The sequence below is a fragment of the Phaseolus vulgaris genome, chromosome 4 (assembly GCF_051622355.1).
Source record: "Phaseolus vulgaris cultivar YP4 chromosome 4, ASM5162235v1, whole genome shotgun sequence".
NCBI lineage: Eukaryota > Viridiplantae > Streptophyta > Magnoliopsida > Fabales > Fabaceae > Phaseolus > Phaseolus vulgaris.
Window position 1 is genome coordinate 45233562 of NC_143501.1, and position 20179 is coordinate 45253740.

Below are 20179 nucleotides of genomic sequence, written 5' to 3' on the forward strand. Positions count from 1 at the left end.
AGGCAGTGATTGGGGTGGAGATTCAGACGAGAGGAAGAACACTAGTGGAAATTGTTTTATGATCGGAAAGACTGTTTAATTGTGGTCATCAAAGAAACGGTCAATTGTTGCATTATCTACTTGTGAAGCTAAGTATGTTGCAGCAGCAGCAAGTGCTTGTCAATAAGTTTGGCTCAGCAATATCATGACTAAAATTGTTTTAAATCTAAATGTTCCAATTAAGATTTATGTTGACAATGTCTCTGCAATTAATCTTGTAAAGAATCCGGTTTTATATTAAAGAAGTAAACACATTGATATTCGATATCACTTCCTGTGAGACAAAGTTGGGAAGAACATGATCAAATTAGAATACTGGAGATCAGAAGATCAGATTGCAGATATTTTCACTAAGCCATTGAAGATCGATGCTTTCATCAAGTTAAGAGATTTGTTGGGCATGAAGATTGTTCCAAATCAGAATTAAGGGAGGATAATAGGGTTTCGCAGGGGCTGCAGTAGCGTCCCAAAGCTAGGATTTCGAAGGGGCTGCAGTAGCATTCCAAAGCTAGGGTTTCGCAGAGGCAGCAACAGCGTCCCAAAGCTAGGGTTTCGTAAAGGCGGCAACAGCGTCCCAAATCTAGGGTTTCGCAGGGGTTGCAGCAGCGTCCCAAAGTTAAGGTTTCATGATGGCCCAGGATTCGCGACAACCCAGACCTGCGATTGGCGGCAGGCACGCGTAGTAGGCGGTGCGACGTGCAGTGGTGTGGGTCATGACAGAAGTGATGGCGGCTCGCGACGTTGTGCAGGTGGCATGCTCGGAGTAGGGTCGTGTTCAGGCAGTGCGGCGAAGTGCGCCAGTAAAGTGGCAGATCGTGTTTCACGGCGAACAGGTGCAGGTGCTTGCGGTGAGCGAGACGGCACGAAGGTTCAGTGCGATGGCAGTGACGCAAGACGCAGAGTGGCGCGTGCATTTTTCTTTTGATGCAGTAGTCATGATGTGGTGCTAGGTGCAGGGTGTGGCTGCTTTTCGTTGCGGCACAAAGTTAAGAAAGTTTAGTTACTGAGCACATTAATAAAATGAATTTGGTCTTAGCCAGACTTATGTCCGTGGGCATCAAGTTCGATGATGAAGTTCAAGCTTTATTATTGTTATTGTCTTTGCCTGACAGTTGGTCCGGAACGGTTATAGCAGTTACCAGTTCAGCGGGATCCGATGGATTCACTTTTGAGAAGATTCGTGATCTTATTCTTGGCGAGGATGTCCGAAGAAGGAGTTTTGAGGAATTATCTAATGAATCGGTATATGTCATAGGTAAGAAAAATATCAGAGATAGTGAGAGCAAGAACAAAAGAAGGAGTCGGTCAAAAACTCGGGATCGCTCAAATGTAACATGTTGGAACTGCAAGGAGGTGGGGCATTTCAGGAATCAATGCCCAAATGATAAATAAGTCAACATTGCAGAAGACTTCGCGGACGAGAACTTTTTAGTCTGTTGTGCGGATAATAGTGTGGATTCCTGGGTCATGAATTCTGAAGCATTACAAAATCTAGTTATTGGAGACTTTAAAAGGGTAAGACTAGCAGACAATACAACTCTTGATGTTACGGGTATGGATGACATAGTGTTGAAGACACCAGTTGGTTTCTGGACTTTGAAAGATGTTAGAGTTGTTCCAAGCTTAACGAAAAGTGTGATTTCTGTTAGGCAGTTGGACGAACAGGGACATGATGTGAAGTTCGGAAATCAGCAGTGGAAGGTCGTCAAGGGAAATCTTGTCATGGCCCGCGAAAGAAAGAGAGGTTCGCTGTATATGGTCGGATTACCTTCTGAGGGAGTAACCATCCCAATTCAGAAGATAAACAAAGTCCAGTTCACAGAATCTCGTGGGCAGAAGAGGGTTGTCTTTAAAAGAGAGAAACCCAGAGCCACAGGTCAAACTCAAGATGAACGAGCATGGAAAGGTTCAATTAGACCAGTCAGAGGTACTCATGGTAGTGGGAGCACGGGTCGTGTTTCAGCTAAGGTCCCTAGACGATAGTGGGTTAGGAGAACTAGTATTCCAACTGTTGATACTTCTTCAAAAAAATTCTTATTGAATATGGAGAGTGTTTGTTCTCAGGTTGTTCCAGGATCCAGCAATTATTGCAAGTGGGAGCCGGTAGCAACAGAGAACGAGTTAGTGGCAGTTTCAGTCATGACTGACATGTTGAAACTCAGGGGAGTTTTAACGAAGTCTTCAAAATGATTAAGAAGGCTGGTGGCAACAAGAGTAGAAACATTGAGTTCCGTCGACAGATTACGGAAGTACATGTACACAGTTGAAGCGCAAGTGAACATTGTTCTGTGACTTCAAGTGGGAAATTGTTGGGTATGACTTCAAGTGCGAGATTGTTGGGTATGAAGCCAGGACCAATTGGGTTGGGCTGACTAGACACCATGTTTGGTGAGTGGGTTTAATCATTGTGTCCCTTTTATAATCTTTATTTAAAGAAATTATTGTACTTGTAATTGGTGTACAACAGGACATAACGAAAACCTAATAGTTGTCCGTGTGGATGTAGGTTGCAGTTGGCAACCAAACCACGTTAAATCTTGTGTTGTTTATTTTCTGCAGTTGATTCATGATTATGTGTGTTGCTTCCGCATGGGTTTTTCCCATCAATTAAAGGGAGCATTAGGGTGAGAATCATCCATCAAAATTAGACGCCTTCGCTTATGATCATCAATTCTCCCAACACTAAAACAAGTGTTGTGGTTAGTGTTGTTGCTGCATAATGCAAACTTATAACCCTCACCATATTTCTTAATCGTAAACGTTCCACTTAAGATTTCCTTCCCTGCATGGTTTGCACCATCACCAATACCAACACATTTTGCAGGAAAATCATCACCACCTACCACCCACTTGGATGATGAAGCACAATAAGGATGATAATCAAATTTAATCTCTAATGATGTCTCTGTCAGTATGGCACCTGAGCTTCTTCCTTCTGTGTTGAATCTCAGACCCTCCCCACGGAAAAACTTATCATAATTTTGTATAACAGAAACTTGGCATCTTGGGTTCCCATCAAAATCTACCTCTACTCCACCACCTTATGGACCATGACAAGCTGTGAAAGATCGTATTGAACAGAAGGAGAAATGGGTAAACCATTTGAGTCCAAGACTTGTTCAAGAACCCTAGAGAAGGCTAATGGCAGAAAGTTGGAAGTGAAGAGAAGGGAGAAAGAGAGAGTGAGGGAAAGTGTAGACTTCATGGTTTGTGATAATGTGTTTAGTTTTGGTTCAATCTCCTTTTATAAAGTTTTTTCTAGGTGCGTTAGTGTGTGCGTGTGATGAATGCATTTATTATATATTTTTATTGGATTCAAAACTGATGTGTGTTTATTGATGAATGCATTAATTAATAGATATGTTTCATAGAATCCAATTTTCAAGTTATAAATGTTGGGTAAAATTACGCTTTTTTTCCTCAATAGCAAGATTTTTTGTAACTTTTTTTTAAATAACAGATTAATAGAAAAAAATAAGATAAAAAGATTTGTAGTGACTATTTCATTAGGATAAGAAAACTACTCATAAGGTAATGAATGAGAGACATGATACTATTTACTATATTAGCATTTCATAATTATTTTAATATTTTGTAAATAAATTAAAAATACCAATAAATATGTTACTTGTTAAAATATCTTTTCTATTTAAATAAACCCATTACTTTTATTTGTAAATTAGGACAAAATTAATTAAAGTACATTGATAATTTAGAATATTATTCCATTTAAAATTTGATTAAAAATTAAGTTTAAAATTTATTGATAATTTAAATATTATATCACACATTGATAAAATATATCAACCTATACAATTAACAACATATAATATATCACATCATCATAATTATATGTGTCCCTTGAACAAGCTTCTCTCATTTAAGTTATCTTGATTCTCACAATTGAAAAAAACTTTCTCACTTGAGTAATCTCATATTGTTTGAATGAGACAACTCCAAGTACTAGATTTCGTTATGTCTCTTTTTTTAAAACACTCACCTTGAATGTTCTCACAATGTTTAAGTGTTTTTTCTTTCCAACAAGTTTCAGCAACAAAACTCACATTTCACCATTGTTTGAACGATCATGGCATCGCTTGATTGTTAGAATGTAGTTGAATGGTCTATATGTTTTACAGAGCGTGCACCATCGCCATGGTCCTCACTTGAGCAATCAAACTATTTCTTAAGTGTCTTCCCTCCTATACAGGAGAAAGAGTTTTATCAATCTCTTTCGCTAAAACTCTCACTTGAGGTGTACACATTATTATCATGTTGTTGCTTAAGTGATAATGAGCAGCGCAAGTAATTATTGCATATTGCTTGAGTGGTGCCACCATTTGAATGATATCAATATCTAAGAGCTCCATTTCTTAAACAACAATGAATCCAAACAACGAATTTAACATCCAAATCACACTCAAAATCATTCAAACCATCAAGAATATTGATATTCATTTGCGGATGAATTAATAATATCATAGCTTAACATTACTCCAAAAATCATAAGCAAAGATACATATATAAACTTTCATATACATAATATTTCAACTACCACATTCTTCACAATCTAAACAATCATTCCATTGATTTGATGCTTATATTAACTTCCCTTACATAGAGGTAGTGTGTTTATATCTAAAACATTTATTTGACACTTTTAGAAATCCTCTCTAGTTATTGATAAATTTCAAAATATCAAACCTTACACCAACAATATTTTCCTTTTTGAAACACCTAAATAAAAGAAGAAAAATAAATTAAATCTTTAGAATAAGGGATTTAACTACTTACTAGGATCACAAATTTGATAGGCCAAATTTGATCCTTAAGTTGTTACTCATTAATGGTATAATTTTCCAACCGAATAAAGTTTCATTTATTCTCTAAACTTATAGAGAGCTTAGAGAAAATGAGGTGTAGAGAGCTTAGAGAAAATGAGGTGTAGAGAGATACAATTCTTAATGAAATAAAGAATGAATGTCTATACTTTACTTATAGATTATCAATTTTTTATTCATTTAAAATTTATCTTTATGGAATTCAAGTGCTACATCCTCTCTAATAACAAAAAAATTCATCCTAAAAAATTCACTTACTAGGGAAAAGATAAGGATAAGACTTTCTCATCTTATCTTCCAACCCCTTAGAATCACTAGTTTCAGATTCCACACAACACTTCAATCATTTTGATGTTTGTACCTCTAAGTCATTTCATCTCATTATCTTCACTTTTACCAGTCTGGCATCATAAGATAAATCCTCTTTTATTTGTACCTCTTTTGATTTTAAGCCATGATTTGGATTTGATATGTATTTTATTAATTGAGATACATGAAACACGTTATGTAGCCTGACAAGATAAAGTGGTAAAGCAATCTCACAAGCAATTAACTTATATTTTGAAGAGTTTAATATGTTTCAATAAACTTAGCAGTCTTATTATTTTCATGTGATGACAGATGATTGTTGTTACTTGAGGTGTCAGCCTAGTTGAGATGTCAAGGTGCATATTGATGCCTAACATCAAATCTTTTATAAAAAAAAATAGACTTAGCAGTTATATTTTTAATGTGATTGCTCGCCTAATACTTGTAATAGAAAAACAACCCTAAAAAGCATGTGATCACCCACGACAAACTTCAAGGATTTCCTTTTCTGATCTACATATAAATTTTGTCTACTTTGAGAAGTCCTCATGTGGTTTTGTATCTATTGGGTCTTCTAAGTAGTATGTTGCAATAAATCTAGTCCTATTAAGTGCCTCCATTTGTTGATGAGTTGCGGAAGCTTCACGGTTTGAAGATGGAACAAGGTCCTCCTAAGAGTGGTGGTGACCTTGAAGGTGCATGATAGGTAGGATTTGAGAGTGGTGAGGCCAACTCTACTTAGAAAGGGAAAGTTTGTGAAGATTAAGAGCCTAACCTAAGAGGTTTTGGGCAAGGAGTGAAATTAGCACAATTTTTGCAGCAATTCACTCATGTATTAATCTTGAATTTACATGACCCAAGCTCCTCTATATATAGCAAGAGAGGGCTGAAAATGAAAAGAGAATTGGAGGGAATTTCAAATGAAAAGAACTTTGAAAGTGGCGCCCATTTTTACACTTAGCACATGGAGCACATGTAGCATATTTAACATGTGATGGAAAACATTTAGCACATGTTAAATATGAAATATGTGGAAAATGTGCCTTGGTTAAACATAACCGGCCTTGGTTAAAATTAGGTGTTTTAGAAATCCTAATTTAACCAAGGTTGGTTTTTATGACATGTAGAATGTGGAATTCCTAATCTAATTTTGACAAGAAATTAAAATCTAATCTACACTAGAGTTTATGACATGTAGAATGCATCCTCTTGACCCCCTTTGACCATAACTCTAGTGGTTTTCTCAATTTGACATTTTGGTGGCCTTTCAATGGATTGGTGTTGGGGCCTCTTCCATCATCCCCTTCCTCTTGAAAAGGATTTGTCTTCAAATCCAAGGCTTCGTCATCGTCCTTAGTAGGGGGATGTATGTGGCTGGATGGTGTCCATTATCTCCTCCTTCTTGAGAAAATCTATCCTCAGATCCATAGGATCGATCTCGGATAGTAGCCTCTTGCTTTGACAACTATGCTCGTCCTCCCGGATCAAACGTTCATCTATGGGAATCATCAAACAAAGCAAATGTGTTAGTTTGAGCAGTTGTATAAAAATCGATTTTATAAGGTTGCCATTCCTCTTGTTTTTCTATTGTTTTTGACAACTTCTTATGATATTTCTCTTTTTGTTGTTGTATTTGTTCTTTAATCCTCTCATGCATTTTAACATATTCAGTTTTTGTTACTCCTTCCTTAGGCACAAATTCTTGTGGATTAGGAAGTGGTAGCAAGTCTAAAGGAGAAAGAGGATTAAACCCATATACAACTTTAAATGAAGAAATATTAGTAGTCTTGTGAACTAATCTTTTGTATGCATACTCATCCCTAGAGTTGTGTTTACCTCTCATGATTACTCTAGGCATAGTAGAAAGAGTTATATTTTCAACTTCATTTTGACCATTCATTTGGGGATGATAAGAATTTGAAGAGTTCAACTTAGTTCTAAGTTAGTTCAAAAAATGGTTTTCAAATTTTGGATCTCTAACCAACACTATGCTTGGAGATAAACCATGAATTCTTACCACTTCCCTAAAGAAGAGCCTATCCATGACCATAAAAATGGAATCAAAACCTTTTGTTGTCCTAGAAAGTTCTAATATAAAATCTATGTTTATGTCTTCCCATGGAGCACTTGCAAAAGGTGAAGGAGCATGGAGTTCATGAGACATTGCCTTAGAGTTAGTTTTAAAATAAGAAATACATCTAGGGTAATGTCTTTGAACATCTTTCCTCATGGGTGGCCAAAAGAATTTTCCCTTTAAAAGCTTTAGAGTTTTATTAACTTAAAATTGGCCCATGAGTTCTCCTTCATGAAAATTTTCTTTTTTTATGTGTGAAGGTAGTCTCGTTGGTACGACCATTGAACATGGAATTTTTAACACTTTGCAATGGTCGTCTCAATAAGACATGACAAGTTTCTTTAGGCACTATATCACATAAAATTTTATCTTTGTAGATGCCTATAGATAACTCGACCTTCACTTGTGGGTGATATCTTAGTATATACTCAAAATACATTACTACATATTTATCTATGCAATTCTTAAGGACTTGATGCATAAGCTTCATGAAAGTGCTAGGTGCTTTAGTGATTCCAAAAAGCTTCACTAACCACTCACATAGTCCAAATTTAGTCTTAAAAGTAGTTTTCAACTCATCACCCTCTTTGATTCTTATTTGGTGATATTCACTTTAAGGATTAACTTTGAAAAATGTAGTGGACTCATGCAATTCATCAAGCATATTATCATGTCTAAGAATAGGTACAGCACAAGGACTTAGATTCTTTTGAACACATCCCTTCTCCAACAATTCCCGAAATTGTGATTCTATCTCCTTGGTTTCGTCATGATTAGTTCCATAAGCTGGTCTATTTGGTAGACTAGCCCCTAGAACTAAATCTATTTGATGTTCTATACCCCTAAAAGATGAAAGTTCAATTTTGTCTTTAGGGAATATATCATCAAATTCTTTTAAACACTTTTTCTCTTGAGGAGGTAGCTCACAAATTTCAGCAAGTGTGACAGTGCATGCAAGTGTTCCTTTACAAGAAAGGAGGTCGAAAGGTTGTTCATATAGAAGTATATTTTCAAATTTATTTTCAAATTTTTCTTCTTTCTGAATGATCTTGTGGGAAGGAACATTTTTCTCCCACACCTCAGATTGGTCCATAAGGACTTTCTCTTTATTTTCTATTTTTACATTTTCTTCACTCTCACTAGTTTGTTTTTCTTGGCTACTATGGTCACCTTTGTCCCTTAAGATCATGGATCTTTCATTGGAACAATGAGGTGCTAAATGAATTTTACCAAGATATTCTAAACATTTATTTATTCTAGCTGGAGTGTGTGAGATATGCTCGGATAGGTTTTGGGAAAGTTCTATAGATGTTTCTTTTATATGTTCTTCCCCTATTTGGAACTCATCCTTGTCATAAGATACAAAGTATGAACTTTGTTTTTGACTTGATTGTTTTCTCAAAATTTGTTTTTCAACTTTAATGCTAAGTTGAATCAAGTCATTTAAATCTCTATAAGATAAAAGTTCAACTTTGTTTCTTATCTCAAGTTTGAGACCACTTAAAAACCTAGCTATGGTGGTATGGATGTCTTTGTTAATCCCTGCCCTTTTTATATATAGCGCCATCTTTTGCCAATATTCTTCTACACTTAGATTCTTTTGATGAAGTCCTTGGGGTTTGTCCATTGACTTCCTATTGTAGTATGAGGGAATATGGCGACATCTCAAGCCTCCCTCAAGGTCATTCCAATATGTAATGGGAGGGTTGATGAAGTCCTTGGGGTTTGTCCATTGACTTCCTATTGTAGTATGAGGGAATATGGCGACATCTCAAGCCTCCCTCAAGGTCATTCCAATATGTAATGGGAGGGTCCTTGTGGAGATGTCTCTCTCTTTTTAGGGCAATCCACCAATTCATAGCATTTTCTTGAAAACTTAAGGTGGCTAAGAGTACCTTTCTTTCCTCACTTGCTCTATGGCAAGCAAATAATTGTTCTACCTTCATTTGCCAATCTAGATAGGTTTCTACATTTTCTTTCCCATGGAAATAAGGTAGATCTACCATAACCTCCTTAGTGCTTTCTTTTCTTTATTTTCTAGCTCTACTAGGGGGTGGTTGATAATATTCGTTGATCCTAAGGCTTTGTTCCCCAAAAGAATAATCTACCCTAGAGCTAGATGCATGAGAACTTCTTTTTTATTTGTTGGATTCATCTCTTTCTTTAACCATTTTCCACTCATCTTGTATCAAAGCAAATTAAGCATCCCCTTCTTTGAGTTGGGTCTCATATTGCAATTGTATATATGAAAGTGTTTGAACATCTTGGGCAACTTTTTCCAAAAGGGGTTTAAGAAGTGTCAATTCACTTTCACTAGAATTGCGAGATGGAGAAGACATGGTTGAAGACTTGTGGCCTTAGTATTTTACCTCAAAAAAGATAAGGATAGTAGTGAAGGTAGCTTTCCAGGAAAAAGAGGTGAGTCACTAGGACTTCTTAAGTACCAAGTCTTTCCTTGCCAAAAACTATCCCTCAAAACTTGTCTCACACCTTTTTCTAGGTAAACTACGTGAGTCACAAGTAGAATGAAGACACAAGTTTATGCAAAGAAAACTATGCAAAGCAATTAACAAATACAAGACAAATAAATAAAGATTGCTAACTAAAAAGCTTTAAACTAGACGATTCCTAAGGTAAGGCTTCTAGACACTTGGAGCCATGGAAGACACACTCGCCATCTACACATAATTAATCCACTAATTAATCAAGGTTGAATGTAATTACAACTCAAAGAAATACAAAGAAATTGAATTACACAAAATAAAATTCAGATTTCCTAAACTATGCACTCCTTGGCTTGTGGTTGATCTTCCTTTATGTGTTCTACAATGTGTATGTGTTTGTATTTATATTTGTTGCAGCTCCTTGTCGTAACCTCTTATGGTTAGCCAATTAAAATCTTCAAAACAGTACCTACTAAGTTGGGATGGACTCACCACAAGGTTAATTCCAACTTAACAAGCACCAATTTGAATTTTGTTCATCAACAATTTAGAGGTCAAGAAATGAAAGCAAAGAACAATTCAAATTTAAAATTAGGACAACAGCAAATGGATTTGATTTATAGGACACAACTAGAAGGAGTACTGAATAATATTGGCACACAAATTGAACCTAGAGAATGGCACTAGAATTGATTAGAAAAACCAAAACAGTACTACTGGAAATTTTAGGTCCAAAAAGCGTGACTTATAAAATTTATACTAAGCTGGATATTTGAAATTTGATTCTAAAATTTGAACCACAAACAATTCAAGGTCTTAGCAAAATTTTGGCGCTGGAATCACACCAAAATTATGCACCAAATAATTGTGATAAATTTTTCAAAATTCTTGTCCAATTATCGTTTCTTTTGGCGCCAGGATGCACACTTTTTTTGTTTTATTTATCATTTTTTTCTCTGTTTTGTCTTTTGATCTGAATTTTTTTTCTTGATTTTATAATACATCAATCTTTATAGATCCAGATTTTCATAATTTCTCTTCAACGTATTTGAATTTCATAACAAAAAAACAGCCAACACAGAATTTGAAAAACAGAGTAATCCTAATTCTGGAATTTAAAAACAGAATGAAGAACTTCAAAAACACAATGGAGTGAATGTATATGAATTTGTATGAATCTAACATATAAATATGAACTCAAACTAAAAATAAAAATGCACCAAAGGATCAACAAACATAGAATTATAAATCTGGACTCAAATCAAATCAAGAAACCAATATTATCATCAAAATCAGCACTACATGGATTTAATGACAAATTAGGAGAAACATGACTTAAACAAAACACAATTGGATTCAGAAATTAAAATGACTCAAGACACATAAAATGAACCGAATAGAATTGCAAATAAGAATCAAATAAACTAAAAACAGAACAACAACACAATTCTATATAGATTCCTACACAAATGTGAAAATTAGAAGCTCAAGAAAAATTTGAACACAATGCATCGATTGGATTTCTCCAAGCAGCACCTAAATCAAATTAAAATGTAAAAAACAGTAAGACAATATGGAGAATTGAAGAACAACACGGAAACAAGAAGAACACAAAAATTAAAATGAAAGAAGACACTTAGCTCTTGTAGAACCATAGCTCATGATACCAAATGATGGATTTGTGTCTTCCTCCTTTCGATTTTGTAGATGATTTGTGGAAGCTTCATGGATTGGAGATGGAACAAGGTCCTCCTAAGAATGGTGGTGGTCTTGAAGGTGCATGAGAAGTAGGATTTGAGAGTGGTGAGGCCAACTCTACTTGGAAGGTGACGGTTTAGGAAGATTAAGTGCCTAACCTAGGAGGTTTTGGGCAAAGAGTGATATTGGCACAATTTTGGCAGCAATTCACTCATGTATTAATCTTTCATTTACATGACCCAAGCTCCTCTATATATAGCAAGAGTGGGCTGAATATGAAAAGAGGATTGGAGGGAAATTCAAATGTTGGTACATGGGTAGGTGGCTCCTAAATTCAGCACATCTGAGGTAGGTTCTAGAATTCTTCCATCTGCTAGGAGTTCTAGAACCTTACGCGTCACTTAGGCTAAATGTGGGTTGGACCTAAGTTTAATTAGGAGTAGGAAACTCTAATTAAACTTAGGTTAGCATTTTAGCTACCACTTTGCATCTACACTAGAGTTTATGACATGTAGAATGCGTCCTCTTGACCCGTCTTTGACCTTAACTCTAGTGGTTGCCTCAATTTGACATTTTGGTGGCCTTTCAATGGATTGGTGTTGGGGCCTCTTCCGTCATTCACCATCCGCAAAAAGGTGTCATGCATTTCCTTCCATACAATGGCTCATATGGTGTCATTTTGATACTTGTTTGATAATTTCTATTATATGTAAACTTTACATGTGACATCCGAGTAGGATAATCAAGTCATTCAAATTACCGATCTAATGATAAACTAGAAGATTAGTCAATTTGGGATATTGACTTGGCAGGTCACGTTGAGCTGTCCAGTCTAATCGGATTACTAAACGTGGAAAAACTTGTTAGAATATATGACCTTAAACGAGAGGGGGTGAATTGTTTAAAGGGGGTTTTCGAAAACTTGTTAAGCTAAAACAAAATCCTTTGTATGAAACTCAATCATAAATTCAGTTAGCCAAGATATAAAGCAAAAAACAGCAAAGCACCAGAAAAATAATCAATTGTTTCTTCGAAACAATCGGTTGTTTATACCAGTAAATCAATAACGACTAAATTTAAATGAGTTTAAGGGAAAAAAGAGATACGCAAACAGTTTATACTAGTACACTCTTAAACCAAGAGCTACATCCAGTCTCTAGAATCCACTAGGCAATCCACTAAGCAATCAAATACAGATTACACACAAAAACCACCAAAGAAGTGACCTTGAACCCTTCAAGAAACACACTTCCTTTGGCACAGCACACACCATGAATGTTGATCTTGACAACCTCAAGAACACACAACACTCATTGGCTTACAACACCAGAAAATACAAAGTATTCATAACGAATTACACTTGTTTACAGAATAAACTAAAATCAATACAGATGTAATCCTATTTCACTCTCTCTTGAGAAAACCAAAGTTGAAAAGTGAATGTTCAGAACTTGAAAGCAATCTTTCACAACCGAAAAACTCAAATATGTTTTTCTTGTTTGTTTCAAAACATAAACAAACTATTTATAGCTTTCAAAAATTGGTCAAAGCTTTTAATACTGGAGCGTATTCAGTTGAAAATCATTTAAAGCACACTCATCTAACAAAACAGAATTTTGTTAAGATTTTCAAACAAACAATCGATTGAAAGCACGAAACAATCGATTGTTTTGGTTTGACAGCAAGTCAACCAACCAAAACAGTTTTCAACCTTTTTAAAAACACCTAAGAGTAAAACAATCGGTTGTTTCGACAAAACAACAGGTTGTTTTTCACTTAGTTTGAAAAACACATTAATCTTAAAAGATTTAAAAACACTTTAGTTTTAGATTCAACAAAGAGTGGATTACACATATAAGCTACCCAGATCCTATCCTAAACACAGCAGCAACTTCAGCCTTGCATCAAACACTTGGATTTAGATTCTTCAAAGCCTTTGATCACTCTTGATTCAACAATCTCCTCCTATTTGATGAAGACAAATCCCTGGTTGCTTGTGTTAGACTTGTTTGAATCTGAAGTAGTTCCTGCAAAATAAAAATTGAGCAATATACAACATCTGTGGTAGTAGGTTAGAATAGAACATTTAGCTTGTGTTATGCTTAACCAATACAGCAAAAAAACCAGGCAAACCAAGATAAATCATAAAGCATTAGCAGCAGCAACAAAAATAACAATCACTTAAACAAATAGAGATTGCAGAGTTTTAGACAACACAACATAAAATTCTCCCCCTATTTGTCTTCACAAATAGACTATAGGAAGAGATAAAACAGAAAAAGTTCTAGATAAAACAGAATATAAAAGAAATAGCAATAAAACTGTTATAGAGTAAAAACAATCGGTTGTTTCGAGCATTCAACCGGTTGTTTTTCTTTAGTCATCCTTGCCATATTGCAACTCAAAGATCTGGTTTTGAGCAGCTTCAATCTGTTCATCCAAGGTCTGAAAGCGAGTGTCCATGCTCTGGAATCTGTTGTCAAAGTTCTGGAAATTTGTAACACAGAGATCATGGAGATTTCTTTGATTTTCAGCAAAGCCATCAAGTCTATCCACCATGTATCTTTCAAAAGAAGACATTGAGGGAATCCCATCCCTTTGATGTCCAGCACTTGTTCCAGCATCAAAGTTAGATGGAGGTTGTTCTTCATTGTGAATATCCATATCAGCAGCTTGATCTTCTTCATCAAAATCAGCAACTACAGCACTTGATGAACCACCATGATCACCATCTTTGATTACCCATCTTCCATTTATCTTGGTGAAACCCATTTTTCTTAATGAACCATTGTTCACTTCTTGTGTTGATTTTACCAACTCAGAGGTTTCATCTTCAAGATTCACTTCAAGATAGAGTAGAAATTTAGAAATTAAAATAGCATAGGGATAATGGTAGTCACTTAACCTCATGGACTTTTGCATATGCTCTTTGATGATATGAATCCAATTGATCTTGATTTTCTTCATGATGCAATAAAAATAGAAAATATCTTCTTCTGTTAAAACATAATGGTTGCTCCCCCTTGGAGTTAGAATCCAAGTGACAATGAGAGCCAACACCCTTTCATCTAACTTCAATCCTCCAACTGAACAAGTTCTTACTTGAGCTTGTGAATTTTTCAAATAGCTTTTGTAGTATTGAATCTTGTTGAAGTCTTCCATAACACCAATGTTTCCTTTATTGATTCTAAGACCAACATACTTCAATCCAGTTACAGCAGCCCATACATCATGAGTAATCTCCATGTCTACACCTTTGACATGTGAAATAAGATTGTTTCCTTCAAACTTTAAATTTGTGTAGAACACCCGAATTAAATCTGGATAAATGTTCCCCTTCATCTCCAAGAATCTCTTCAGCAGTTGATCCTTGAGAAGCTTTCTCACATTGTCCATCTTTTGGCTTTTCAACCAATCAAAGGAGACAACTTTTGGATTGTTGATCACTTTTGCACTTGTCTCAAAGCAATACCTCTCAATTAATTCATTATCTCCTAAAAACCAACCCTCAAGCCTTCCTCTTGACCTTACAACCCTTGTTTTGATCCTTTTGGATGTAGGTAGAGTGGAATCCATGACAGCAGAATGAGACAAAGGCACATACACAAGAAGAGAAATAGATGTTGCAAGAGATGACCCAATTGGTTGTTTTTGTGAAGGAAAACAGTTTCAACATATTTTATAGCAAATCAGAGACTTTCTTTGATCCTTTGGTGAATGTGGGTTTCAGTCTTCAAGACAAGAAACTGGTCCAAGCACTGCACAGAGAACGTCAGAAAATAGCAGAAAAACACATGGTCAGCACATGTGACCTTTGACTAGACATAAAGGCTCTTGAATTTCCAAGATATGGAATATATTCCTTTATGACATCTTGTAACTTCCTCCAGAACCAAATCAGGCTTTCAAGATTGCTTTATTGACTCAAGATCCTTTCATTATTGAGATCTACAACAGACAGAATGTATAGTGAAATTAATTCAATTCTTCACAGTGCTGTCAGAGAAGAAACAATCGGTTGTTTCGAGGAAACAATCGGTTGTTTTTCTACAACAGTTTGACAAACTGTGATTTTCAAGCATAGACTGAGAAAGGTTCAAAACAAATGTAAATGCTTTATTCGAAAAAGAAATTAATCATGAATTAGTATTTAAAAAGAAAAGATGAGGAAGGTCTTATCCTTTTATGAAGTCCCTTCAATGAGTCATTGTTTGTGATCTAGAAAGCTTCTTTTGGCCTTTGAAATAGCTTGGACTGGTACACATCCTTAATTCAGTTCCAGACTCAATTCTTTTGTTCCAAGAACTTGATCAGATAACTCAAAGCTTCATGTTTCTCTAGTATCCCTGCATAAAAAGAATTCAAGCAACTAGATTTGATCCTCTTACAAATGTGGGTCCATTTTATTTACTTTTGTAATTTGAAACCTCACAACCTTTGGGAATCCATTTCATGAAACCTCTAGGAACAGAATATTTCCTTATTTTACAGAATTTGACTGAATGGTCTCTTTTCATGCAATAAAAGCATATAACAACTGGTTGTTTTGACTTAACAATCGGTTGTTTTACTGGCAGTTTTGAAAAAATCTTTGAAAATTTATCTTGCTTGTTCTATGGATTAAAACCTAATCCAGCTCTTCCAAAAACCCAATTTTGAGATGCCAAGACATTCTCAAAGTTGGATTTACCCTTTGACAGCTTATCCACAGTTCTAACAAGATAATGAACTTTCTTTTCAAGATTTTCACAATTTTCACAAGCAAGAGAGTCACACATATGAGAAGATTTTTTGCAATATTTTTCAAGCTTTTCAAAATCATTTTTTGATTTTTCCAGCTCTTCTTCAGGTGTTTTAACCTTCTTTTCAAGCCAGTTATTTAGCCTTTTCAATCGGTTGTTTTAGAGAACCAATCAGTTAGCTTTTTTATGAGTTTCTTGAAAAGCTTGAAGCAATTTACTATAATTTGTTGGGTTCAATAGTGTCAAAGTTCAAGAGGGGGGTGAATTGACCTTTTAAAACTTTAATTCAAATTTTATCACAGTACACAAAAAAAAATCGATTTATTCAGTAATGAACAGATTTATTTCTATACTGGTTATGTACTTTAAGGCATTTATCTCAGTTGAATGACTTCTGATTTTGAGATTGAGTTATATGATTTGCAGGCAAAGATCAAATTGATTTTTCACAGAATAAACCCGACAGCACCAGCAGTTAATCACAATCTTTGGATACAGAATCAATGTTTGTTTTAAAACACTTAACAGATTGAGTTAACTTTCATAGAACACTAATTTCAATTATGTTTTACAGCTAATACAGATCTACACACAAAATCTTTAGAGGGTTTTTCCATAAACACAAGAACAGTATAAACGTACCCAGAAAGAACAGATTCAAATACAATTGAATAGATTTATTTCTTGACAAATCAGTTTTCAGTAGTTTATTGAGTGCAGGGATTAAGAGAGAATGAACACAAAACAATTATATTGGTTCACTCAAATGAGCTACATCCAGTCTTCACCTAATCCAAGTTGAAATTCACTAAACCACAATTCAAAACAATTACAAAAACCACTGTTCTTGAACCCTACAAGAACATGGTACACTTTGCTGAAAAACACTATTCCAGCACACACAACTCTTCAAGAAACCCTATCAAGAAGAGTTTACAACAACACTTTACAAGAAATTGAAGAATGAAACAAATACACCTGATAGAGAATGCAGAAATCTGCCTTAAACCAGTAGAACATATTGCTCACACAGTGACAACACCTCTAACCAAGCCTTAGAACCAACCAAGAACAAGCACACTTTATGATTTTGAAAATCTTTCAAGAACTCGTGCTAATCCTCTGAAAAACTCTTATTTCTCTGTTGTAAAACTTGTTTTCTCAATTGTATTAACAACCCTGAAAAGCCAGAACTGACTCTCCTTTTATAGAAAAACATTTTATAACAAACTTTCAAAAAATAGTTAAAGTTGTTACAAAAAGAACATATTGAAAATAAAATGAACTAATTTATTTTCAAAGGTTGTTAGAGAATTAGTTATATGTAGGAGACTTAGTCAAACTCCCTGGTGCAAGGATAAAACGTGAGAAGCCTTTTAAGAAAACCATGGCACCAGACTAAAAAGAATCTATTCATTTACAGAAGAACAGATTCATTTTCAAAACGATAACAGAAACTTTTTAACAAGTGAAACACAGTCGTTTTGATGGAATGAGGACTTAGTCAAAATACTTGATGCACAAAACGTGATTTTTTTAAAAACATTTAATCAAAGCATCAGTTTAATAAAAGAATCTATTCATTTAGAAAATAACAAATTTATTTTCTATGCAGTAATGGATATTTTTGCAAAAAACATGTGAAAAACAGTTTCATAAAACTTATGCTTGCTCTTATCACATGGTCAGGGTTAAGAGGTGAGTTACCTAGCAAAAAACCTACTTTAAACAACCTCTAATCTATACCTAAGCCATCCTCAAATAAAATGCAAATACTAAGAAAAATTACACAATTGGTTCATCAAACACATGTCTTGAAGGGGCAGCATCCATCTTCAACATAATTTTCAGCACTTAGGGAAGCACATGAACTTACATTGCTTAAGCTGCTTGACTCATCATCTTCTTCTGCAATTAAGCATATGCTTGCTTCTTCATTTTCACTTGATGAGGAGCTTGAAGAGGAAACTTCATTTTCATCCCAAGCAATATATGCTCTTCTTGATTTCCCTTCTTCTCCTTGTAGCTTGATTTCTTTTCATTGCTTTCTTTATTTGGGCAATTAGCTTTTATATGTCCTTGTTCACCAGAACCAAAGCAAGTATAACTGTTAGAATTGAAATCACTAGTTTTCTTGTTGTCATACCTTTCTTTGTTGGCTTCTTTGTTGCGATTTCTCTTCAAGAATCTACTAAACTTTTGGACAACAAGATAAGGTTTTCTTCTTCACTTGAATCTTGTTTGCTTTTGTGCTTGGCAGCTTTCAAGGCAATGCTTCTCACATGCTTGTCTTCACTTTCTTGAACATTGAGTCTATTCATTTCTAACTCATGTTCTCTAAGCTTACCAAACAAAGAAGCCATTGTCAAGGATGTCAAATCTTTTGATTCATAAATTGTTGTCACCTTAGGTTGCCAAGATCTATCAAGGCACTTGAGAATCTTGATGTTTAGTTCTTCTTTATCAAAGGTTTTCCCAAGGCTCATTAGATGGTTGATGATGTGAGTGAACCTCTTTTGCACTTAAGCAATAGATTCTCCCTTAACCATTATGAACATCTCATACTCTTGTATTAGAGTATGTTTCCTTGCTCTTTTCACATCATTTGTTCCTACATGGGTGACTTCCAAAGTGTCCCACATCTCCTTGGCCGATGAACATTGTGATATCTTGAAAAATTCATCTGAATTCAAAGCAGATGTTATGATATTCTTGGCAATACAATCAAACCTAGCCCTTTTATTTTCAGCATCAGTCCATTGGGACCAAGGTTTTTCAATAGAAGATCCATCCTTTTCAAATTTAGGAATAAAAGGGTCATTTTCAATTGCATCCCAAATTCTTCTATCAAGAGATTCAACAAATATTTTCATTCTAACTTTCTAGAATTGATAATTCAAACCACATAACAGAGGTAGTCTATTAATTGAAGCACCATCTCCAAAAGGTAGTTTTTCAGCCATTGAAAAAAGATTTTAGGATCAAACTTAGTATTTTTCAAGTACCATGCTATTGATGTCAATTATTAGAATATATGACCTTAAACGAGAGGGGGTCAATTGTTTAAAGGGGGTTTTCGAAAACTTTTTAAGCTAAAACAAAATCCTTTGTATGAAACTCAATCAGAAATTCAGTTAGCCAAGATATAAAGCACAAAACAGCAAAGCAACAGAAAAATAATCAATTGTTTCTTCGAAACAATCGGTTGTTTATACCAGTAAATCAATAACAACTAAATTTAAATGAGTTTAAGGGAAGAAAGAGATACACAAACAGTTTATACTAGTTCACTCTTAAACCAAGAGCTACATCCAGTCCCCAGAATCCACTGGCAATCCACTAAGCAATCAAATACATATTACACACAAAAACCACCAAAGAAGTGACCTTGAACCCTTCAAGAAACACACTTCCTTTGGCACAACACACATCAAGAATGTTGATATTGACAACCTCAAGAGCACACAACACTTTTTGGCTTACAACACTAGAAAATACAAAGTATTCAGAACGAATTACACTTGTTTACAGAATAAACTGAAATCAATACAGATGTAATCCTATTCCACTCTCTCTTGAGAAAACCAAAGTTGAAAAGTGAATGTTCAAAACTTGAAAGCAATCTTTCACAACTGAAAAACTCAAATCTGTTTTTCTTGTTTATTACAAAACATAAACAAACTATTTATAGCTTTCAAAGATTGGTCAAAGCTTTTGATACAAAAGCGTATTAAGTTGAAAATCATTTAAAGCACACTCATCTAAAAAAAGAGAATTATGTTAGGATTTTCAAACAAACAATCGATTGAAAGCACGAAACAATCGATTGTTTTGGTTTGATAGCAAATCAACAAACCAAAACAGTTTTCAACCTTTTCAAAAACATCTAAGAGTAAAACAATCGGTTGTTTCGACAAAACAACAGATTGTTTTTCACTTAGTTTGAAAAATAGTTTAATCTTAAAATATTTAAAAACACTTTAGCTTTAGATTCAACAAATAGTGTATTACACAGATAAGCTACCAGATCCT